This window comes from Carlito syrichta, unplaced genomic scaffold (assembly GCF_000164805.1).
Source record: "Carlito syrichta isolate Samal-C Ts95f unplaced genomic scaffold, Tarsius_syrichta-2.0.1 Scaffold315497, whole genome shotgun sequence".
In the NCBI taxonomy this organism is placed as follows: domain Eukaryota; kingdom Metazoa; phylum Chordata; class Mammalia; order Primates; family Tarsiidae; genus Carlito; species Carlito syrichta.
The window spans coordinates 974295-1000676 of NW_007259593.1; the positions used below are offsets into that span (position 1 = coordinate 974295).

The 26382-nt window shown below is 40.1% G+C and overlaps 1 protein-coding gene across 3 annotated transcripts in view; it reads right to left on the minus strand.

Annotated features, from left to right (window-relative positions):
* LMTK2 (lemur tyrosine kinase 2) overlaps positions 1–26382 on the minus strand; it is a 119366-nt gene that overhangs the window by 92415 nt on the left and 569 nt on the right. The window lies entirely within an intron of this gene.

A 26382-nucleotide genomic window follows, 5' to 3' on the forward strand; every position in this document is an offset into this window, starting at 1 on the left:
TCCAGTCTGGGCGACAGAGTGAGACTCCAACTCAAAAAAGAAAAAAAAAGAAAAAGAAAAAACAAGCAACAGATACTGCATGTGAGCCATGAAATCTAAAATACTTCATGCCTTTCTTGCTTCCCAACCACCTTGGTGGCTGCTCTTGGTTGGGGGTCATCCTGCACCTAAAGCACGAAGACAGTGGCTGCAAAGAAGACCAAAAAGTTGCTGGAGTCGATCAACTCTAGGTTCTAACTCATTATGAAAAGTGGAAAGTGAATACTGTGGTACGAGCAGATTCTGAAGATGATCAGACAAGGCAAAGCAAAATTGGTCAACCTCGCCAAAAAAAAAAAGCTGCCTGGCTTTGAGGAAATCCAAAATAGAGCACTGCACTATGTTGGTCAAAACTGGTGTCCCTCACTCCAGTGGCAATAATATTGAATTGGGCACTGAGTGCGGAAAATACCATGGAGTATACACACTGGCTATCATTGATCCAGGTGATTCTGATAGCATTAGGAGCATGCCAGAACAGATTGGTGAAAAGTAAACCATGAAAAATTGTTCTCTAATAAAACTTGGCAGAGCTTGTTTTTAAAAAAATAAAATAAATATTTCACTATCTGGTCATTTACAGAAAAAGATTTCCCATCCCTATCCAGAGGTTAAAGATTTTTACATCTTATTTTTAGCAAGGACTTAGTTATCCACAAAACATCTTACTCAACTATGGTAATTCTGAACCTTTTCTTTGTTAGAGCAAGCTGTTAAGTCTCAGTTACTCATGTTTTATGGAGAAATAAACTTTTCCTTAAAATCATCATCTATGACCAAACATGGTGGCTCATGCCTGTAACCCCAGCACTTTGGGAAGTGAGAGGATTGCCTGAGTCCAGGGTTTTGAGACCAGGCTAGGCAACTTGGCAAGACCTCATCTCTACAATAAAAAAAATTAGCCAGATGTGGTAGTGCTTGCTGGTAGTTCCAGCTACTTGGAAGGCTGAGGCAGAAGAATCGCTTAAGCAGGTCGATGCTGTGGTAACTGTAAACATGCCACTATCCTCCTGCCTGGGTGGCAGAGTGAGATTCCAACTTAAAAAAATAATCATCATCTATGGCTAGCTAAGTGTTCAGATGCACCAAAGGTAAGGCAGGGAGACAAGTTAACAACGTCACCGTTTTTTTCTTAAGTGAAGCTATAGCATTCAAAGAAAAGGAAAACTAAGTCAAACTCCTATGTGAGCAAAACACATTCTCGAGTCTAAAATAACTTCAGTGAAGATCAGAGAAATCTAAAATGAACCACAAACAGAACAAAGTTCTTTTTCAGTAACAAAAGGTTCCTTTGTGAAAACAATAAAGACTTCCTAAGTCTATGCTTAAGAAAAATATAGTTAACCAAGTGTTGTTAAGAATCTGCAAGTTCTAAATCAACAAAGTCTAAACAGGGAAAAGTCTATACATTTAGCACAGGAGGTAATTTGATGATTCCTCTCAAAACCAACCTGGAGGAAGTCAACTTTCACTGAGAACAAGAATTCCCTAACACAGACACACTTCTGCACATGGAAAACTAAACTAAGTGAGGATCCATGAACAACTGAAAGTCAATTCTCCATGAATAAAGACCAAGAGAGACCACCTTCTTCTCTTCCTCCTTGTAGCTAGCTGTTTTTTCATCCAATATGGCCTGTGCTTCCCCACTGGAATTTATTCTTAAGAACATTTCTTTACTCCCCTGACTCACATAACAAAAATAAAATGACTCCTGAGGATTATACAGCAAAGCACTTTCACATACACTGTAGTCTATTGATTTTTAAGATGCAGCTTACCCATTGCATCTCTGGATTTCAAGAACATCTCACATGTGAAACCAAGTTATTTTAACTGGCAGAATTTCTTCCTTCCTTCCTTCCTTCCTCCCTTCCTCCCTCCCTCCCTCCTTCCTTCCTTCCTTTCTTTCTTTTTTTGAGTCGGAGTCACAGTCATGGCCACTGCTGCCTCAACCTGCTGGTCTCAGGCGATCCTTCCACCTCAGCCTTTCAAGTAGCTGGAACAACAGGTGTGCGCCACCATGCCCAGATAATTTTTTGATTTACTGTAGAGATGAGGTCTTGCTATGTTGCCCAAGCTGGTCTCAAACCCATAGGCTCATTCGAACCTCTGACCTCTGCCTCTCAAAGTCCTGGGATTACAGGCGTGAGCCACTGCACCCAGCCTCAGCTTTTCTTTCTAAAATAAGGGTGTGCCATCAATCTTATCTGACATTTGATAAAATACAGTATTACTTCATTTGGTCACAACACATCTGAGGTAACACGACCTGCTCCATGTCACAGATGAAGAAACTGATAAGCCTGCAAGCCCAGGTGGGAGAGTGGCAGGGCAGATGGTGAGGTCAGTGTTGAGTGTAAACACCACTCTTTCCTTGAAACCACACTCTTCTGCCTCAATGTGGTTAACTTTTAACATTTAAAAACAGGCTAATGTACTTTGAACCCAAGTCTACCATTGTTAGTTAAGGCAGTTCATTTTTCTCCAAACTCTACAAAGCTGACGTTAAATTACTTTTTCCTCTCTTTCACTCAGAGTTGTTGTTTGTTTGTTTTTTAATCATCATACACTACCCACTTAGGAAACTGGACCAGGACTGCCTGAAGGCCAGCCCAATAATCAGATTCATGAATGTGTCCTCTGTGAGTCATTAGGTAGGCATGGAAAGCCATACCATGTTAAGAACAATGAGCTATGCCAGGTTTTGCCCTGCCTTTATGCCATACTTATTTCTGTTGGGAGATTGCAGTGGGCACCTGCTCTCCCTTACTCAAATGTCCTCAATGTTCACCATAGCTACACAACCTCAATGTCAAACAGTCCCATTAAAAGGACTCTATAGGCCAGGTGCGGTGGTCTATAATTCCAGCACTTTCGGAGGCCAAGGCAAGAGGAACACTTGAGCCAAGGAGTGCAAGACCAGCCTAGGAAACATAGTAAGGCACTGTCTCTACCAAAAAAATTAAAATTAAAATTAAAAAATCAGTGTGTTAATTGATGTGGCACGCGCCTATAGGCCCATCTACTCGGGAGGCTGAGATAGGAGAATTGCTTGAGTCTAGGAGGTTGAGGCTGCAGTGAGTTGTGATTGTGCCACTGCTCTCCAGCCAGGGAGACAGAGTGAGACCCTGCCTAAGAAAAAGAAAGAAAAAAAAAAGAACTCTACAAACTACCAAACTACTGCCTGAGAAACTTACTAGGTAGCTTCAAGCAGACACTGCTAAAGTTACCACTTTTTAAAACTTTATTTGCTGTAAGTTTCTTTTGATTAGTCCCAAAGCATTATGCTTTTATAGACTCTACACAGCAATGAAGGAAAAGCTTTCATAAAGTGAGGAAATCAAATTATAGTCTGGAAGGTGAAGTGGGTTTGCACAAACCACAGAGAGGAAGTAAATTCTAGAAGTGAGGAACCACAACTAAAATCCCCATACCCCAGTGGTCAAACTAGAAACCAAGTCCTGAGAAGGTTCCTGATTGCAACAGTTAGACTACTATTAAGAAAGGTAATTTTCCTTTAACATCTCATTCTGCAGTATAAAGAAATGCAAAATCGAGCCAGTCATCTAGTTAAAAAAAAAAAAGAAAATCAAGAAGAACAGGAGTCGCCATACATTTAGGCAGCTTTACCAATCACAAAGCAAGAGCAAGGACAATTAGAGGTTTAGGGTACTTAGTATGCTTCCCCAAGACACTGATTAAAAAATACTTGGCATCTCTACAGTAGATTCTGTGAGTTTTCATTTTACAGCTTCAAAGCAATTTAATAGCTATGTAGCACCTGATTTAATAAGGAGAAAACTTGAGAAACTCTAAGAGGTAGGTATATATTAGCTGTATTAGAGACAGGTAATTTAGGAGAATGAAATTTCTCAGTAATGGCTCAGAGTGAGCCAGGAATACTACCTGACTATTAATTCAACCACTATAACTCCAGCCTAATTATCTGATTCGAACTCTAGGACCTCAAATGGAACTTGACCCATATATAATTAACTAAAGAGTTGCCTGTGAATCCATTTTTGGATTAAATTAAAAAATTTCAAGGTCACAGATAAAGAATTATAATCAGTGTCTACAACTATTAGGGATTGCAGAGTAATGATATTCTAATTTTGTCATTCCTTTGTCAGTTACTAGTTCATATAAAGAGAAATTTCCAGTCAGGCTCGGTGGCTCAGCCTGTAATCCCGCTCTTTGCGAGGCTGAGGTGAGTGAATTGCCTAGAGCCTGAGGGTTCGAGACTCACCCGGGCAACTTGGCGAGACCTCATCTCTAAAATCAAAAAATTAGCTGGGCGTGGTAGCACGTGCCTGTAGTTCCAGCTACTTGGAAGGCAGAGGCGGAAGGATTACCAGAGCCCAGGGGGTAGAGGTTGCGGTGGCTGGGAGCGGCCACTGCACTCCAGTCTGGGTAGCGGAGTGAGACTCTAACTCAAAAAAAAAAAGAGAAATTTCCTAATATTTACTATTTGTTTACATTCAAGTCATAAGGGAAAGACAGGCTAGACACTTAAATCGTTCTCTTTCTTTACTAGGTTTTAAAAAAAATGAGTTGGTTTACTAGCATTCTCTGGCAGTGACCAGTTAGGAGTGCTGCTGTTGTTCTTTTGTGATAGCATCACAAACTAATGGATAGAAACCACTTGACATGTTTCTACCAGTGGTGGTTATTCTCACTGTCCTATCTTTGGCCAGCAGGATCTCCAAAGGGGTTTGCTTCCAAAGTCCTCCAACAGGGTCCCAGCAGTCTTAGATTATTCTTGTTTCCTGGGATGTCCAGGCTCATCTTGCATATTCTCTGCTTCAGACCTCGTACCAATCTTTTCCTCAAAGAGTCTTGATTTCTTTTAAAGTGAACTGCTTGGCTAACCACTCCCATCTCGAGCAGTAGAGCTACTTATTCACTACTGGTGTAACACCCACTTCAGAAAACAATTTGCCACTGTTTTGTAACACTAAACTTTGGTATCACTGTGGTCTAAGCAGTTTCCCTCTTGGGTAGATATCCTAGAATAGGGATCAGGAAACTACGGCCTTTGGGTGAAATCCTGCCCATGGCTTGTTTTTGTACAGCCTGAAAGCTAAGAATAGCTAAGAATTCATGTTTTTAAATAGTTGTTTTTAAAAAAAACCAAAAGAATAATATTTCATGGCATGTGAATTTTTTATCAATAGCTGATAAGGTAAAAAGAAAGACAACAAGCATGTATTTTTCCACCATCTGTGAAACACTACTGCCCAAAATAACAACAACAAAAAAACACAAAATATCAAACTTGAATCTAACCAAGCCTCTAGATCCAAATATCAATGTATAGGAAATAATGTCAATAGCAAAACATGTTAAATACCATCACAAGAATGTAGTCAGCAACATGCAGGCTATGAAAAACATTTGGGGAGAAAAACCTGATAAATTATAAGAAGAAGGAGAGACACCAAGAACTGATGGGGGGGCAGCAAATATTAAAAGTGACTTAAAAGACATACCAGCCAATTGCAATGTGTGGATGTTATTTGAATCATGATTCAAAGTATTTAAAAACTTATGACATTTTTGAGACAAAGTAGAAATCTGAATACTGCGTAACTGACGATGTTAAGTAAGTATGATTCATTTCTCCTAGGAGTGAAAATGGTCAAGTGGTTATGTTTTTAAATGTTTAAGAGAAAGTGACCTGTTTAATGATGTCTGGAATTTGCTTCAAAATAGTATGAGGAGTAGAGGGAATGGACTGGGGGTATGAAAAACGATGGGATGTAAACTGATGATTATTCAGATTAGGTGAAAGGTTTGTGGGAATTCATTATTGTATCTTTTCCATTTATTATTAAATAACCTTTCCCATCCATTAAACAAAAAGTGTAGAAAAAAAGTAGATATAATACTTTACAATCTATATTATTACCTACTCTTGATACACACATTAATGTGCTAGGGCTGCCATAACAAAGTACCACAAACTGGTGGCTTAAACAACCAAAATTTATTATCTCCCAGTTTTGGAGGCTACAAATTCAAGACCAAGGTATGTGCAGGCCTTCTGAGGACTGTGATGGAAGGATTTGTTCTAGGCCTCACTCCTTGCTTCTGGTAGCTGGCTGCCTTTTCCCTATGTTTCGTCACATTATCACCCCTCTATCCATGTTGTGTCCAAGTTTTCCATTTTTATAAGAACAGCAGTCATAATGGATTAGGACCCACCCTAATGACCTCATTTTAACTCTATCACCCCATAAAGATCCTCTCTCCGAATACAGTCACATTCTGAGGTACTGATGTGTTCAACATATGAATACCGGGGAACACAATTTAATCCATCTCTAGGATATATGTTTAAATAAAAAACAAGAAAAAACCAAAGATATACAAAGTGGAGAAAAGCCGATACACATGGCAACAGTAGTTACCCACACAGAGAGAAACAGGGTAGCTGGAGAACAAAGGTGATTTCCTTTTATATTTCTTGAATTTTGTATCATGGGCTTCTCACTAAGTTTAGCCTAATGTCAAAACTCCTTAACAAGTCTTACAGTGTCCTTCGTCACCTGGCTAATACTGACCTCTCCAAACTTGACTCCCATCAAGCTTCCCTAACCCTCCACTACCAGCTATCATGACCCTCTTTCATTCCCTACAAGCAGATCTTCTGTTACTTTGTTCCTATTTTCTTCCCTACCAGGGAACTCTAACCACTGACACTGCCCCATTCATCCTCAATAATCAGATTTCAACTTGGAAAGCATCCTTGAGGTGTCACAGTTTTACACCCCCGTTACCATGCATTTCCCTCATGAAATTTATCACTCTGTATTTTAAATGCTCATATGTCTTCCCCACTAGATTACAAGCTAAATGGGTTCATGGACCAGGGTTGCAGAATCCGCCAATGATGAGAGAGAGAAAGAGAGAAAGAGAGAGAGAGAGAGAGAGAGAGAGAGAGAGAGAGAGAGAGAGAGAGAGAGAGCGCACTAGAGAAAAATACAGAAAAAATTGAGAAAGAAACTCATAACTAACCTACTGGTTCACAGAATAAATTTGTTTTCAAGGTCAAACAAATAACATTATAAAAGTAGCTTTTTTCATAATTTTACAGTCTTACTTGGCAAGAATTTTCCAGTACTAATATACACTGTGTTAGAGTGGTTAATCACTTATTCTACAGGTCTTGAAGAACTCCACATTTTCCCATTTTGCAATTCCCGTGTAGCAGTATAACTAAGCAGTTTTCTTTAAAAAAAAAAAAAGTCTTCTTGGCTGGACCTGGTGGCTCATGCCTGTAATCCCAGCACTCTGGGAAGCTAAGGCAGGAGGAATGCTTGAGCCCAGGAGTTTGAGACCAGCCTAGGCAACATAACAGACCTCATCTCTACAAAAAATAAAAATTTACCAGGCATGGTGGCACACGCCTGTAGTCCCAGCTACTTGACAGGAAGAATCACCTGAGCGCAGGAGGTTGGGGCTGCAGTGAGCTGTGATTGTGTCACCGCACTCCAGCATAAGTGACAGTGAGACAAAAAAAAAAGTCTTTTTGTAGATTGGGGGGAGGGGGTGACACAACATCAATAAGGGTGCATGATCCCAATCCAGGCGAAGTGAGGTCCAATGGGAGGCCAAAACGTCACCTGTACATAGACCATGTATGTACCCAATCCTGACTTGCACCCCACTTATTTAAAATAAAAAAGAAATAGTAAATTTAAAAACCAGCATATTTTCCCCACCTTATGCTCTCCCATGATAATGGGCATTTATCCACACATACCATGCTCTCCGTGTAGCATCACTTCCCTGGAAGCCATCAGAGCAGTTATACTTTGTGCTAGCAAGGGTAGAACAAAGGCACCCTCTCCTCCATAGAGCCTCAAGAGGTGCTGCTGGACTCAGAAAACTCAGCATATGAGCCAGGAGCCTCTGCTAGTTAGCCACGTGGGCCTCCACTCCAATGTTAAATTAAAAAAGGAATCTCAGTCGATGCTGTCTAAGACATGACTCAATTTGTGTCAGTCTGAACACTGTGTCTATTAGTTTGCTAGGGCTACTAAAACAAAATATACCAAAAACTGGTTGGCTTAAACAACAGAAATTTATTTTCTCACCATTCTAGAGACTAAAAGTCCAAATCAAGGTGTCAACAGGGATGGTTTCTCCTGAAGCCTCTCTCCTTGGCCTGCAGATGACCATCTTCTCACTGTGTCCCCATGAGGTCTTTGCTCTGTGTGCATACACATCACATTCCTGGTGCCATCTCTTTGTGAATCCACATTCCCTCCTTCTTACAAAGACACAAGTCAGAGTGGATGAGGGCCCACTCTTATGACTTCATTTTAACTTATTCACCTCTTTAAAAGTCCTATCTCAACCAAGCACGGTGACTCACAACTGTAATCCCAGTGCCTTGGGAGGCTGAGGCAGGAGGACTGCGTTGACCCCAGGAGTTCAAGACCAGTTCAGGCAATATAGCGAGACCTTATCTCTACAATACTAAAAAAATTAGCCGGGCATGGTGGTGTACACCTGTAGTCCCAGCTACTGGGGGTGCTGAGATGGAATGATTTCCTGAGTCCAGAAGGTCAAGGCCCCCAGTGAACCATGAGTGTGCCACTGCACTCCAGCCCGGGCAACAGAATTAGACCCCGAAACAAAAAGAAAAAAAAAGGTTATCTTCAAATACAGTCACAGTCTGAGGTATTGGCAGGGGGACAATTCAGCCCATAACATTATCAGTTTATTAATTTAAGAACCCCAACTCCACTGGTAAGTGTCCAACCTTGACAATGCAAGAATGAGCACATACTGCCTTCCTCTCTGTCTTTCCAGGACACACTGTGTCTAGGAATGAGAAAGAACTGTGCAACTAGTAATGTGAGTGTCAGATACTCTGACACTCCCATCTGTTTTCTGTTACACATCTCATCTGTTTTCTGTTTTTCCAGACCCTCACTCCTCAGGAGATTCACATGAGAAAATTATGTGCCTACTTGAGAATAAACACTGGTAGATACTGGGCTGATGAGACAAGGGAAACTCGATAAAACTGAGTGAAGATAAGGACCAGCAATCTTCCAAACTAGTCCCAACATAAAGCCTACCTCTAAAACACATGGTTTTGCCCCCACACCCTTTTTAAAGCAGATTAGAACCAATAAGTCCAATTTCTTCTTCCGACACCCTGACAATCAGCTTTGCACCCTTGAGACTTATAAGATGAATAAACATTACATAAAACTGGACAATCGGTGCAGATCACACTGATCTTATTTAATACCTCAAAATTACAAAGTCATCTATCATAAAGGTTTCCTATACACAGAATCTTAAGACAAAATGTTTTCCCTGCCTCTGAGTGTAACAATACATCTACTTATAACATTAAATAATCTAGATTCTCCCTAAAGTATTCTAGTATTGGAAAGGAAAGGGGAAGTGAAGCACAGCACTAAATATACTCAACCACACAGAACAGTAAACAGTGCACTGATGAGCTAGCTGATGAATCAGAGATTCCACAAAGACCCCTAAGTCAGAATATTAGCAGTCTAGAAAAACAAATCTCACTGTGTGCTCATTAGAGTGAAGTGTTCCTCTTGTTCAAAAGTGATTTTCAAGGTCAGCCAACCCAACTGCTCCCTCACACTTACAGAGAGGTTATATAACTTAAGTGCTGATTAAATACCTGTGAATGAGGCCATTTTATATAAAGTTGCTGGTTTCTCACAGCCTATTCCATTAAAATCTGTTATCAAAGGGTCATTTCATTCCAATTTTAAAAACACTAACTAGGATAGAGACTACTACTGAAGAGCTCATCTAAAGCAGCACAATTTGGCCAAAAGAAAGTCAGGCTTGAATGACTTCTGTCGGACCACTGGGCCTGCACATCCCAAGAGAATGACAGGATGAATATTCTGTGAACTAGAATCTTAATTAAGTTGATGGCATAGTTGAGTTGTTGAGTAATCCACAGGGCTTCAATGTTTGTAACAGCTTTGAATCAGGATTGTTTTATAGTCTATAAAGCTGGCTCAGGAACAGGAAGCATCCAGTCCCAGAAGGAGAGTTTCCCAGGGCTTCTTCCCTCACTTTAGTCACTAGTCACTTCAGTATACTGCTAACCTCTGGGAGAAAGGAATACTGTATTCTGTTTCTCTATACAACTTTCCATCTGTAGAGATGTATGGGTAAATGGCAGAACTAAGATTCACAACACTTAGCCAACATGATTTCTGCACAGCACAGCCAAAACGAAAGGAAAGATGCCATAAATGCATGCTCCCTACTTCCCCAGGTATGGCAGATCCTCAATGGCCCAGAAAAGCATGTCTACTTTTATTTTAAAATCTCCTGTAACACCTTGATAGGGCCTCAGAACTTGTCTAGCTTCTCAGAACTCTTCTAGCTTCCTAAGATCTAACTTATTAAATCCTTGCTAATATAACTGAAATGGTATCTTAGGCAATGTGTCCTTCAAAGTTCTCTCTTCAGAGAGGAAGTATGGTGGTGTGGATACAGCAGGGCTGGCCATGAGGGATGGCTGGAACTGGGGAATGGGGTAGAGAGAATTTATTATACTCTTCTGTCTACTTACATATATGTTCAAAATTCCCCAAAATATAGTTTTATTTCTTAAATGCCATCTTCAAAACTAAGCCAGAAACTGCTTTCAACACTGGCCTTGACAAAGTTACACAGCACACAAAGGCAAGATCATCTAGGGTTTCCTACTTGATAACACTTCAACAGGTGTCTTTACATCCTACAGAAAAATAAACGCAAAGATAATTTAATCCAATATAATCAGGTGCTTCCTGACACTCAGGTAACCAGCCCAAGATAAAAGACCTCCAGATACTTAAGAGAGCTAAGGGAGATGAGTGTCACCTATTGAAATGGCTGCTCAGTCATCCTATTGTGAAGCCTGCCAGTCAACAAGCCCCACCCAACACATTCATTCATTCAACAAACATGTACTAAGCATCTTTTATAAGCACCAGTCCTCAATCTTTTTGGCATCAGGGGCAAGTTTTGTGGAAGACAATTTGCCCATGCACAGGGGGGATTATCAGGTATTACATTCTCATAAGGAGCACACAACCTAGATCCTTGCATGCACAGTTCACAATAGGGTTTACTCCTATGAGAATCTAATGCTGCCGCTGATCCAACAGAAGGTAGAGCTCAGAGCTCCACTCACCCACTGCTCACCTCCTGCTGTACGGCCTCATTCCTAATAGGCCACAAACAAGGACCAGGACTGTTCTGCGGCCTGGGGAATGGGGACCCTTGTGACAGGCACTGCTATAGGTTCTGGGAAGTGAAAAAATAAAACAAAACAAAGTTCCTGCCCACATGGTTTACATTCTCGTACAGGAAGATAGACAATAAGCAAATAAATAAATACACAATACCTCAGATGCCAAGAAGCAATGTGGAAAAATAAAACAGGGGATGGGAGAGAGAGTTACTTTATATGGAAGGCCCAGGGAACATATTTTGATATTATAATAACTCATGAAAGAAATTATAGTGATTTGTCCCCAGGGGGTGGAGTGGGGGATCATAAAAATAGTTAATACTTAAATGGTACTTACGATGTGCCAGGCTCTATTCTATACTCTTCCAATCCCATAACAACTCTTTGAGGTAGGTAGTAGTAGTTCCACTTTAAAATGAAGAAACTAAGCAACGGAGAGGCAAAGTAACTTATCCAAGACCACTATGTGGCGATGCTCAGAGTACACGCTCCTCCAGTCCATGACAGTGCAGGGGACAAGAGCAGGCAATGCCAGGACTTGTTGGTAGATGCGAGGTGAAGCAGGAAGGAAAAGGGTCCAGGAGGACACTTCCAATCCATTTTTTAATTCTTTACTCTTAAACAGGAGCACCTGACATTTTAGAAAACCTCTTAGAAAAAGGTGTCCAACACAGACAAAAAAGAACTTGAAGGAAACAGATAATGCAAGGGTGGGAGAAAAAAAACTATGATTATAATATTTTCAGAAATAAGAGGAGATGCTACACTCATGAGAAGATGCTATTTAAAACGTGGGGATAGAAGGCCTATTACATTTCTATTCAAATGTAATGACTCTTATGTAATAGAATAAATAGACAAAAAGGTAAACAGAAGTAAAGTAGAAGAAAAAATAACAACTCTCACGTAAAAGAATAAAGAGACAAAGAGGTAAACAGAAGTAAAGTAGAAGAAAAAATAACAACTCTCACATAAAAGAATAAAGAGACAAAAAGGTAAACAGAAGTAAAGTAGAAGTCCAACAATCAACCGAGAGAAGCTTCACAAGGAAAGAACACATAAAAGGAAAAGGAGCTGTCTTGTGTCCTACTATCAAAGTCTTTTATTTTACCCTCTTTTAAGAAGGAAAGCTCCAGCCCAGAGGTCAGAAAACTATGGCCTGCAAGCTAAATTTGACTTCATGTCTGTTCTGCAAATAAAGTTTTATTAGAATACAGCCACAAAAAAAGGGAAGAGGAGATAATTTTCCCCAAAAAAATGTGTGTATGCATATACATTCGTATCTATGTACATGTGTATAGATATGTAAATTTTCCAGAACTAAAGCACACAACTTCAAAAATTCAAAGGGCCCACTGAGTATCCACATTAACGAATGGAAGAAATGAAAAAGGACCCATATCAGGGTACAGCTTCACAACTTTTCAGAATATAGACACAGAGAAAGTCTTAAAAGCTTCCAAGTAAGGGAAAAAGAGGCTACATAGGAAAGGAAATCAGATGGCCTCAGACCTCTCAATAGAACACTGGACGACAGCCAGAGAGTCACCATTCCAAGACTGGAACAGGGTACAGAGAGCTCTAGGACAGACTAGTAAACACAGAAAGGAGATTTAAGCTCCTGCCAAGGAGAATGGGATGAATTAATGATGCATACATAAAAAAAATTCACAAATGAACACAAAGGGTAGGTCCAGGGAAAACAAAGGTGTAAAAGAAATGTGATCATCATAAACACCGTAGAACCAGTTATGAATAATATTTGTAGTCATAAAATATTAACAATGAATAGTGATTTAATAAAAATGTTTAAGTAATTGTGTTGAGGAGAAGAGCATATCACATGCAAGGATGTGTGTGAATACACAGATCCTCTTCTTGCATAGTAGAAATTCAGTATCTGATTAAACCAACAGAGTGGCACCAGCATATTATCCAGCAACATGGCTGAAACATCTGCAAGACGTTGCTACTGGGCAGGAGACAGTAAGGATGAGGAAGGATGGGATGGGAAGGGACTCACTACTTCTATTATAAGCTCAGCAAAACTAACTTTTCAAACTATTTACATGCATTATTTGGCAAATACCGTAATTTACAAAACAGATAACAGGGAAGGGGAAGAGGAAAAGAGGACGAAGGAGACAGGAAACGTTTAAGGGAGGGAACAAAGAAATGAGCTGACCAGGAAGCAGGAAAGAGGACATTTCAGAGACAACAGGAAGGCACAATGCCACAGAAGGCAAAGGAGAAAAGGGTTTTAATTGTCATGGGAAAGAAATATGGCAATTAGTAGCAAAAGAACCATAAAAATGACTCATTTTTTAAAAAAACTTTCCTGATAATTATACTATGAAAGCTATTCAAATATGGAATAAAAATATGTCTAGGTGCAGTGGCTCACACCTGTAACCCCAGCACTTTGGGAGGCCATAATGGAAGAATTGTTTGAGCCCAGGAGTTTGAGACCAACCTGGGCTACACAGTGAGACCTCGTCTCTACAAAAAATAAAAAACTTGCCTGGGTTGGTGACACATGCCTGAGGCAGGACTGACTAAGCCCAGGAGGTTGAGACTGCAGTAAGCCTGAATTGTGCCACCGCACTCCAACCTGGGCGATACTGGAGTGAGATGCTGTCTCAAAAATAAACAAACAAATAAATAAATCTATATAAAAATACACACACACACACACACACACACACATATATATACACTGAATTGTTATTTATTATGTAAGCTGAGAGAAAGGGTCCAGCAGAAAACAGAGAGGATGCTGGCAGGCAAGGGACACTGCTGCTGCCCACACTCGAGAAGGCAGCTGGGCCGGGTCAGGATGGGAAGAAGGGCACTGATCGGGAAGCTGGTGTCAAAGAGCTGAGAGACAGAAAAAGAGAGAAATGACATTTGTCTATTACCACACAGGCTTTTAAAAATACCTGTGAATCTTGAAAGGATATACAAAACATCTGCTAATGAGCATTGTTCTTGGGATCCATAGCAGTCAGCAAATTCTTGAAAAGGACAAGACTCCACAAAAGCATACAAATCAATGGTGTATAAAGTATCTTCTATGTTTACAAATGAATCCTTACTGAAATCCATGATTACATTTCTTAAAAGTCAGAAATATTTTTTATCGCCTTCAATTAAATGGTACTTCATTTCATGGGTAGAAACTAAATAACTGTTCTTAAAAACTAAAAAATAATATGGATGTGGTTTTTTGAACCTAATTATGGAAGTTAGAACTTTAGTTTCCCAATTTTCAATATGGACTATTCTTTAGTGCTTCAAGAATCAATTTTATGATAAACAGTTGAAAAGTTCCCTTCAGCACTTTCAGACAGTAAACAGAAATAAAGGATTTATGATTCCAAAATTTTCTAAGTCTACCAAGTGCTTATATGGTTAATATTGGTGAGTAGATCTTTTATTAACATTAACTTTATTTTCCTTACAGAAAACTAAGTTAAATTACAGATTTCTGGACTGTACTGCTGCAGTAGTTCCTGGTAGAATGTTCCCAGAAGACTATTTTGGTAAGTTTGTTATTTTTCAGAGCCTTACTAGCAATCAGTGTCCGGGTGCTGCATTTTAATAATAGTCTGAGGTAAGAGTCAAGTGGGGCTCAGCACTGGAACCGACAGGCTGGGTCCTTGGAAGTTAACCGTTGCTGTCTACATAAAGAACCATTCTACAGAGGCAAATTGCCAGGTAGGAATAGGGAGGGGATTCTTTTTCTTTTGAAAGGAGCATGGATTTAACGTATTGAGGGTTCTGAAGAAGAATCTGCAATGTGAAAAAATACATTTTGTGGCCAATATGAGAGGCAACCAATAGATCACAACACTTCTGTTTTGTAATAAAAAGTGAAACTACAAAATCTTATAATTACTAGTTGGTTAAAATAGAAAATTTAAATGTGCAAAATGATTGTAAACTCATACTCCTTTATCGTCTAAGTCCATGATGTTTTACGAATTTACTTCCTGTAATTAAAGGTTGCAATTATATCATGTCAAACTCAAGTCTCTTGTTCAATATAGCAAAAACCAAAAAAAGACGGTTTCTGGATGGACTTTGAATATGAACTTGAAGGAAAAAGACATGAGCCTTTCAAATTAAATTATAGCAGTTTCACTTTTAAACAAGGACAATATCTCTCTCAAAAAGCACTATTGTAGATGCTTGTAACTAAATTATTTTCTCCCACCCAACGCATACGTGTTGCCAAAAAAATAGTTTGTACTAGTATATGAGTCTATGATGTTCTTAACCAAACCCAACTGATTATACAATCATTATAATGTAGCAGTTTCAGAGATAGTTTACTTTCTTTAGCTCATCATAAGAATATTTTGTACATATCAATACATTCACAACAAATATATCAAAATATAACAAATACCTAAGAAGTAATAGTACCTATTAAAAATATGAAATAGTCCACAAATCCTAGGCAACAACAAAATATATTAGCTTAGAAAAATAGCCGGGCTCGGTGGCTCAGCCTATAATCCCCTTCTTTGGGAGGCTGAGGTGAGTGTATTGCCTGAGCCCTCGGGTTTGAGACCCGCCTGGGCAGTGAGACCTCATCTCTACAATAAATCAAAAATTCAGCTGGGCGTGGTAGCACATGCCTGTAATTCCGGCTACTTGGAAGGCTGAGGCGGAAGGATCGCCGGAGCCCAGCAGGTCGAGGCTGCGATGGCCAGGAGCGGCCACTGCACTCCAGTCTGGGCGACAGAGTGAGACTCCAACTCAAAAAAATAAAAAATAAAAATAAAGAAAAATAAACATTTTTGCAGCAAGATGTTAACAACATGATATTATACTGGGAGAAAAAAGCCCCTGCAAGTTATTGTATAGGTAAAAAATCAGGGTTTCTCACTTTATAATGCATACATCTATTACCTGGAGATTTAAGAATGCTACTGTAGGCAGGTATGGTGGTTTACTCTTGTAATTCCAGTACTTTGGGAGGCTGAGGCAGGAGGATAGCTTAAACCCAGGAGGAGTACAAGATCAGCTTGGGCAACATAGCAAGACCTTGTCTTTACAAAAAAAAAAAAATCAGCAGGGCATGGTGGCACATGCCTGTAGTCCCAGCTACTTGGGAGGCTGAGGCAGAAAGATCGTCTGAACCCAGGAGGTTGAGGCTGTGGTGAGCCGTGATTGTGACACTGCACTCCAGTCTGGGCAACAGAGAGAGACCCTGACACCAACACCCACCCCACCCCCCGCCCAAAAAAGAATGTCACTATATTATACCTGCTCTTAAAATTTCCTTGCTAGTCAACTGTCACCTTGACTTAAGCTGCAGGGGGCCGAGGTCCAGGGTAGGCACGTCTACACTACCAGTTTCTCAGCTCACAGTACTGGCATCTGATTGTCAGGCTACCTGTTCACAGTTTCTACTGACTATGTATGCATGATACTCATAAAATGTAAAGAGGCTATTGTTTATACTGACTTTCAGAGAAGGTGAAGTAAAAAACAAAACAAAAAAACCTCAAGTTATTTAGAGCTGTAACTGTGCTCTGCCCTGGAGTGCTTAAATTCCTCTGTGGTTATAGCATTATGTACTTCTCACAGGAAGAGTCTTTAGAACAATGTTCATGCACTGTGGTCAATTAGCACTCTCTTCAGATTTCAGGTGTTGGCATTAATTTTAAAATGTAATGTTCTTAAATTTTTTCCTTTCTTCCTTGATTCTTACTAGTTACAAAAGTCAACAGATTTCTGTACATAACTGTTCTATATCCAGCAGAAGATAGAATATCTGTGTTGTAGCAGTAGAGGTTTGAGGGAGAAATAATCAGAAAAATATTATAAATGCAGATTTCCAGGTCAACCTCTGGCATTCTGATTCAGTTGGTTCGTCTGGGGCCAAAAATATCAGCATTTCTATAAAAACTTAGTAGATGCTTAGTAAATGCAAGCAATCTGGGTTTTTTTGTTTGTTTTTTGGGGGGTTTTTTTGAGTTGGAGTCTTACTCTGTCGCCCAGACTGGAGTGCAGTGGCTGCTCCCGGCCCCCACAGCCTCAACCTGCTGGGCTCCGGCGATCCTTTCGCCTCAGCCTTCCAAGTAGCTGGAACTATAGGTGCGCGCTACCACACCTGGCTAGTTTTCTGATTTATTGTAGAGATGAGGTCTCACCAAGTTGCCCAGGCGGGTCTCGAACCCATGGGCTCAGGCAATTCACTCACCTCAGCCTCCCAAGGCGTGGGATTACAGGCTAAGCCACCGAGCCCGGCTAAGCAATCTGTTTTAATAAAAGCATCCTTACTTTTTCCTGAAGCATTTTCAGCTGAACTTGGCCGGGATTTACATCAAAACAACAGAGCCCAGGACAGCGGGAAAGGGAGAAGTAAAACAAGATAAACCATAAATTTAAAAATTGTTGATTCTGGGTGATGAGAACATGAGGGTTCACTATACTATTTACTCTACTTTTGTGTGTGTTTGAAGTTTTCTATAATAAAAAATGAAAAGAAAAAAAGCAAAGCTCTGTAAACAGATCAAAGCAAGTCTATAGTTCCTATGCTCTTTAAGAGACTTGCCAGTGGAAATGTTATCTGAACTTTCACCAATTCAAGGAGTTGCCTACAATCCCCTTCAACAATTCCTAGTGCTGAAAGATTCCCCTCCAAAAATCCCAACTAAATCTTAAGCCAAAGAAGTTTCCTTCATATTCTTAGAGATTAGGCCGCTCTTGGAGAAAGTAAGTCAATCTATTTTTAATATATCTATTGCCCTGAAAAGAAAAATAAGATCCTGCCAGTATCATTATATGCTGTTAGTACCACAAAGATGATATTTAGAATATTTATAGTGGTGCTTATTTTTTATTTGCATTTTTTTAGAGACAGGGTCTCACTCTGCTGCCCTGGCCATCATGAAGCAGTACAATCACAGCCTACTATAATCTTTTTTTTTTTTTTTTGAGTTGGAGTCTCACTCTGTCGCCCAGACTGGAGTGCAGTGTCCGCTCCCGGCCACCGCAGCCTCGACCTGCTGGGCTCCAGCGATCCTTCCGCCTCAGCCTTCCGAGTAGTCGGAATTACAGGTATGCACAACCACGCCCGGCTGATTTTTTGATTTATTGTAGAGATGAGGTCTCGCTGCCCAGGCGGGTCTCGAACCCGCGGGCTCAGGCAATCCACTCACCTCAGCCTCCCAAAGGCGCGGGATTACAGGCTGAGCCACCGAGCCCGGCCCTACTATAATCTTAAACTCCTGGATTCAAGTAACTCTCCTGCCTCAGACTCCCAAGCAGCTAGGACTGCAGGCACCTGCTATCAAACCTGACTACCTTTGCATTTTTATTTTTATAGGGACAGGGTCTTTCTGTGTTGCCCAGGCTGGTCTTGAATTCCTGGCCACAACTGATCCTCCTACCTTGGCCTCCCAAAGTGCTGGATTATAGGCATGAGCCCTTTCGCCCAGCCCAGTGGTGGTGTTTAACAATTTAAGTGAGCCGGGCTCGGTGGCTCAGCCTGTAATCCCGCGCCTTGGGAGGCTGAGATGAGTGGATTGCCTGAGCCGGTGGGTTCAAGACCCGCCTGGGCAGGTGAGACCTCATCTCTACAATAAATCAAAGCATTAGCCGGGCATGGTAGCATGCGCCTATAGTTCCAGCTACTTGGAAGGCTGAGGCGGAAGGATCGCCGGAGCCCAGCAGGTTGAGGCTGCGGTGGCCGGGAGTGGCCACTGCACTCCAGTCTGGGCGACAGAGTAAGACTCCAGCTCAAAAAACTAAATAAATAAATTAAATAAATAAAAATAAAAATAAAGTAAAGAAACTTACTTAAAACTCAAAACCAGCTGGGCTCAGTGGCTCAGCCTGCAATCCTGCGCTTTGGGAGGCTGAGATGAGTGGATTGCCTGAGCCCGCGGGTTCGAGACCCGCCTGGACAACTTGGCGAGACCTCATCTCTACAATATATCAAAAATTAGCCAGGCGTGGTAGCGTGCACCTGTAGTTCCAACTACTTGGAAGGCTGAGGCGGAAGGATCGCCAGAGCCCAGCAGGTCAAGGCTGCGGTGGCCGGGAGCGGCCACTGCATTCTAGTCTGGGCGACGGAGTGAGACTCCGACTCAAAAAAATCAAAACAAAACAAAGCTCAAAACCGTCAAGGTAATTAAAAACAAGGAACAGAGTAGAAGAGCCTAAGGAGATAGGACAACTAAACGTAATTTGGTATACCGTAAGGGAAAAAAGATATTAGAGAAAAAATAAAGATATCTGAATAAGGTAAGAACTTCACTTAATAATGCATTAAAAGTGGCTCCTTAGTAGTGACAAATGTACTGCATTAATGTAAGATGTTAACAATGGGGACAACTAGGTAACAGATACATAGGAACACTCTGTACTATCTTTGCAACTTTTCTATAAATTTAAAATTGTCCTAAAAGTTTATTATTAGTATCATTATTATTATCATTATTTGAGTTGGAGTCCCACTCCTTCACTCAGGCTGGAGTGCAGTGGCACGCATGCCCCTGGCCACCCCAGCGTCAACCTCCTGGGCTCCAGCGATCCTTCCGCCTCAGCCTTCCAAGTAGCCCGGAACTACAGATGTGCGCTACCATGCCCAGCTATTTTTTATTTTATTCTAGAGACAAGGTCTCACCAAGTTGCTCAGGCTAGTCTTGAACCGGCGGGCTAAGGCAATCCACTTGCATCAGTCTCCCAAAATGTTGGGATTACAGGATTATTGGCTGAGCCACCGAGCCCAGCCTATTATTTTTTTAAAAACAAAACTGTAAGTGGCCTCATTCCATTCATGGCTGCATGGAAAATCAAGTCCACAGGAGAATGAGAGGCTCTAGCTCACACCCTCTTCCTTCTCTTTCTCTGTCTCTCTGTCTCTCTCTCTCTCTCTCTCTCTCTCTCACATACACACACACACACTGGGGTACTGGTTTGGTGGACTGAGTTCTCCAGTGTCATCTTCATCATTCTCAGCTACAAACACTGACTGAACATCTACCTGTGACATGTAAACACGAATACAAAGGATACGATATACCAAGGATATAAGATACAGTCCTTGCAAACTAGGTGAAGAGATGAGATTTAAGCAATGGTATGAGTGGTATTTTTTAAGTGTAAACAGTAGACTGGCACAATGAATTCAAACTTTGTTTTTTTTGAGTCAGAGTCTCACTCTGTCTCCCAGGCTGGAGTGCAGTGGCATGATCATGGCTCACTGCAGCCTCAATCTCTTGGGCTGAGGCAATCCTTCTGCCTCAACCTCCCGAGTAGCTGGGGCTACAGGTATGCGCCACCATGTCCGGCTAATTTTTTTTGTGTGTGTAGAGACAAGGTCTCGCTATGTTGCCTAGGCTGGTCAAACCTTTTTTTTTTTTTTTTAATCACACAGCCTATCAGTAAATTTTCTTTACATTCCTTCTATTCCATGTAAATTTATTTATTTATAAACCATAAAAATAAAAAACCATAAGTATTCTAAAATATATTTTTTAATATTCTATACCTTAAAAAGTCATCCAAGTTGAAATTTTAAAGTGAAATATGAAAATAAAAACATAAATTCCAATGTGTTCATCAGGTATGCCATGGAACTTCTTGTTCCACAAGTACACATTCTCAAGTTCACTGGGGTAGGAATCTCTAAGGGCTGGGCCAGGACATAGAGCTCAGTAGGACAGTTGGGTCTGCAAAGATGTTTTAAAAAATAGCACTTAAAAAAGAAGAAAAAGAGACAGGCAACTGCAAACAGTGAGAACATATAAAGGGCTATGATGTAAGAATTAAACAGAATATTTTGCAAACTACAAGCAGATCAATTTAGCTCTTAAGAAAGTACCATGGAGTGTAGAAAGTGAAGACAGGGCCTACAGATGCAGACACCTAGATGCAATGACCTCCCTTTACCAACCTGGGGTCACATGCAGGGAGCCAGCAGCTACTTTAGCCACAGTACATGGTCCTGGCACATCTATTTGACTTGATGGTAACTCAAGCCTTTTAAGTGAAAACAAACACATATAATAAAATGAAAATCTACCAAACTGTTAAAAATAAAATGTAGGATTTGCCACCACCACCACCACCACCTCTCCCCAAAGACCCAGGAGGGCAGAGGAGTACAAAGTCAGTCTTTTGTGATTCAGGAACGCGAGATGGGGCAGAGGATGAATGGCACTTACCACATTGTGGTTTCAGGCACCGAAGGCATCTGACATCAATAGTTCTTACTTTCCCCACTTGAATCACAACAAAATCAAACAAGATTTTGAATCACTGCACTGTGCTTTTACAATGAAAAAAACAACTTTTTAAAAAAAATTAGAGATAGGGATCCCGCTATGTTGCTCAGGCTGGCCTCAAACTCCTGGCCTCAAGCAATCCTCCCACCTCATCCTCCCAAAGTGCTGAGATTACAGGCATGGCCAAAAAATAAAAACTTCTTAAAAACACTGAAGTTAATTTTCTGATATGCCTGTTCTTTGTGGCAAATAACTATAATGCCAAGGCATTGTTCCAAATTAGGCATCTGCTACAATTTTAAAATAAAATTTTATTAAAATTCTAATATTTTGCTCTGCAGACACACTGATTTTACCATATTTCCCTAGTTCTCTACAACGGTATCTTCATATGAAGATTCAAAGAAGAGTTGAGAATCAAATCTGGTCGCTAGATCAGGACTGTTTGACTACTTTCTCCTTTCTATTATATTCCTTTCCTCATATCCTAGTAAATAAAAAAAATTAAGAGTTATAAAGCACGACTAGTAAATCATAAAAAAAATATGTGATTTTAAAAGATAGAGAAAAAGAAAAAAAGTCAGTCACATTCATCTCCCCAGTTTTGTAGGGGAAGCACCAGCCCTGGGTTTGGTTTTCCCACTGCCTGGGTTAATCATGTGTTCTACAGGGATGCCCCATGCAAATATATACTGTGTTTAGGATCAAGGAAACCTAAAGTGTTCAAGGTCCCTTTAAGTAAATTTAAACCATCAACTGTTCACATGCAAGAGCTTTAGTCATCTTGAAGTTTAAAAACAGGTTTATTACATAAAAGCAGACTAATCCAGATCATCCTAAAAATTTCTAACATAGTTCACCAACACTATGAATTTCATGTCGTAAGGATACCAGCTTACATATATTTAAATAAACCAAATTTATCTCTAAAGGATCTCCATCCACCATACAAGTTATTTTGATTAACAGAGATTTCTTAAAATCCAGTAAATTCTAGACATGCCACGTTAAGCAGCTACCACTGAGCTCCTTCTTTGAAGCCATACCACCTACTATTAGTCAATTCTATGATGACCCATCAAATTTACAAAGAAATCTCAAACAATAAAGCAATCTAGTACAACAGGGCATACCACTGCAACACTACCCCACCCTCCCAACATCCCTTTAGGTAACTATCATCACCCTTTTTTTTTTTGAGTTGGAGTCTCACTCTGTCGCCCAGACTGGAGTGCAGTCGCACAGCTCACGGTCACTGCAGCCTCGACCTGCTGGGGCTCCAGCAATCCTTCTACCTCAGTCTTCCAGGCAGCTGGAACTACAGGCACGCTAGTTTTTTATTTATTGTAGAGAAGAGGTCTCACCAACTTGCCGGGTGGGTCACCCTTTTTAATGTCGAGTTCTAAGGAGCCCAGAGGTCAAGTAACTGGCCGAAAGGCCTCACGCCCAGGTTTAACTACAAAGCCTGAGTTCTGCTGCTCCTAGGACTGGTTCATAAATTTTATTCTCAATTGGACTAAAAAGCTGACTTCTTTTTATACATCCATCTCTACAAGGACTTTTATGAAGGCTCTGCTTACTGTTTCAGAACTCTGGACATTCCTTATTAACACAACAATGTCTTTTTAAAAAAATATATTTACAGCTTTATCTAAATGACAGTATGTTATCTAAGTGACAGCATATAGGGGACAGAGAGGGCCCAAGGACTCTAAATTTCAAGAGAATTGCAATGAACAGTCAGCACACTGACATCAGCAAAACTGTAGAGATTTAATAACTTCAATGCTGATCAGCTACAAAACTGTTGGACAGATTTCCTACTGCACATAAGCATAGTCAACCCAAAAATACCAAGTAAAAGCAATTACAGCAAACCTAACTAAAATCAAAGTTCAAGCCTTATAAATCCTGAAACAATTTGCATGAAAAGCCTGTTGAAAATAATTTTTATTCTCAGAAACTGTTAAAATAACCCCCCAAATTCATACTTTAAAAATCTTTTTCAAGATTCAAGTCTGTTTGTTTCATCTCAAGCCAAGAGTCCGGGTTTCACAAGCTGTCATTTAATCAGAAGCTGAGTCCCACCGGCTTCACAGACTTCCGTGAGGTCCTTTATCTGGAACTGCTAAAAGCTTCCTCTGTACTCTGTGACCTAATATGCAGCAGAACAATAGAAGTAGGTTTCCTTGTCTAACCACTATCCTGATATTAATAAGAAAGTGTGAGCTTAAAGGAATGCTTTCACATACACAAGATCTTTCTTTCAAGTCCCAATTTATAATGTGAATCCTTAATCTTACAAAAGGCACATAAATATTTGCTAAGAGAAGAATGATCTGATAACTATGATCTGGAGAAAAGAACTGAACTGTAATCTTAGTTTGGTAATTTAACTAGGTGTGAAAACAGTGGACTTTCTCCCTTTACGTAAAAGCTTTCTCGGGAGGACCAACGAGGTCTCAGTCTACATAACAAGGGCCCTTGAAGAAAGACAGGTTCTCAAGAACAGAGGCTCCTAGACAGAAGGGGGCGGGGAGGGAGCTAAGGGCATTCCACAGCAACAAAGAGGGCCCAAAATAAAGTTCAACCAAGAAATGCCTTCTTGCCTTATGGGTAAGCACAATGCACATATTTACACAGTTTTATTATGACTGAATGAGTAAACATCTTTGTCAACTTCCAAACCAAGAAATGATTCTGGATGATGAAGACACCTCGGATAAATTAACTTTAAAAGCTGAATTTTAGTTAACTGCCTCATTTCTTTCCTCATACAAAAAAGACTGGCAAAGGATAAAATCAAGTTTTTTTTTTAACCTGTTTTTGATAAACATGCTTTCTCCAAGGCACCATTTAAGTTAAACAGCCTGACCCTTAAGTGGATAGAGTAAGACTGAGGCAAAAGACCCTATGAAAATGGCTAGCACTATCTTTATATGGAATACTGGCTTCTGGATCACCAAAAGCTTGAGAGTTATGTTTTAAATGTGCAACTGCTCTTTATCTCCCATATATACTTAAAAGGAGTTCCTCTTTCTTAACCAGTGAGCTCACTAGTTAGGATTAACTCAAAGATTTCTTTATTCTTCTTGGTTTAATATATCTTGATCAAGAATCCATCTCAATTAAACAAGAAAAATAATCTCTTTGGGATGGAAAGACAAACCCCCGAGCTATGTCTGATCTTGTACACAGAATTTAACCCTAGGTACCATGATTCATATGCCACATTTCTAAACATATACCTATCCTCCAAGATCAGAATCTGAAAGAAAAATCTGCACAAGTTGCTTCAAATTACCAATTTTTTATGCTTTATGTATGTCAAGATGTTATATATTTATGGATTAATTTTTCTGTTTTGTTCTACAATACCCCAACAAAACTCAGCTTTTTATAATTCATAACTCCATAAAAATGAATGGAATAAAAACCATGTAAGAGGTGTATAAACAGACACATTTCTATAAGTTCCTATAAAGAATCGATTTTTCAAAATACATAATTACGTACAAAGTCATCTGGAAACTTCTTGAATTCCCTTCACACTCTTTATCCACTAACCTACTCTGGTGCTAATTTTCCATTTCAGTGCCAATATCTTCAAATATCAACATCATTATCTTTCCATACAATCTTTCATTAACTTCCCAGGTTCCTTCTGTGGCTCTTACCTGGGTTGCACATACAGTCACTCTTCTAATCTATTAGATCAGAAAACACAATTCACCTTACAAATATTTGATCTAAGGCAGTGGCAGAAATTCAGTACTACGTTATACAGTACAATGATAACATTTAACACTTTTACTAAAGGGCATTCAATGACATAACCTGGGTAACTCTGGAAGCAATTATATGTAGCTATCATTGTCGATTTGTTTGAAAATATGTTTTTACTGGAGACAGTATTTCCACATTCTGTACCCAATTAACATTATTCTAAAATAACACTTGATCCCAACAGTATTTCCAAAACAGTTACAAGACTTGAAATGAAATTTTTAAAAAATCATAAAAATAGGGATTCTAAAACCTGGGTTTGTGCCTCTGCCTATAATTAAGCTGTGTCACCCTGGGTAAGTCATTTGACCCCAAGACCCCCTATATTTTCAACTACAAAGCAAAACAAAAAAGGGAACTAAATTATCTTTAAGGTCTCTTCCAGCTACAAAATTCTATGAAATGTCAGTCTCTCGCCATTTCAAAGATAAGCTGCAGATGATAAAGGCAAATTAGCCTAGATTTATTTTTCTTTTTTAAAGAAATCTTGGGATGCATTTTGGGTTAAAGTTTTATTTAGGAAAACAAATCCCAAATGAAAACAATGTTGAAAAAATGTAGAGAGAGAGAGAGAAAAAAAAGGAAATCATACACTGACGTAACTAAAATAGAAACTTCAATCACCCTTAAGCCAGTTTGTCGATAGTTATTCAAAGGCTGCTACTCTAATCACTGGCTTCCTAAAATAGAAATATTTATAGTTGTTTCCTTCTCATCCCCAGAGATACATTCCGAATAAAAAGCACAGCGTATAAAATCAATTTACAACTTCAGAATAAGTTGCAGGAAGCGAAGGAAACTCAGCACAGCTCACCAAGTCATTTGCATTTAAGTATGATGAGAGCTAAGAAACGGTTCTTATTATAAGATGTGAGAAACGCACAAGAGGCAGGTGACATCTGGAAAGGGAAGCAGAGCTGCTAGGAAGGAATACAAGCTGAGGACCTTTGGGCAACAGGTCCACAGCCGGTACCGCAGCCTACCCCGGGAGGGGTCGATCGCTGCCACATCGCTTGCGGAGCTCCCCAACCCCAGCGGCATCGCCTCGCC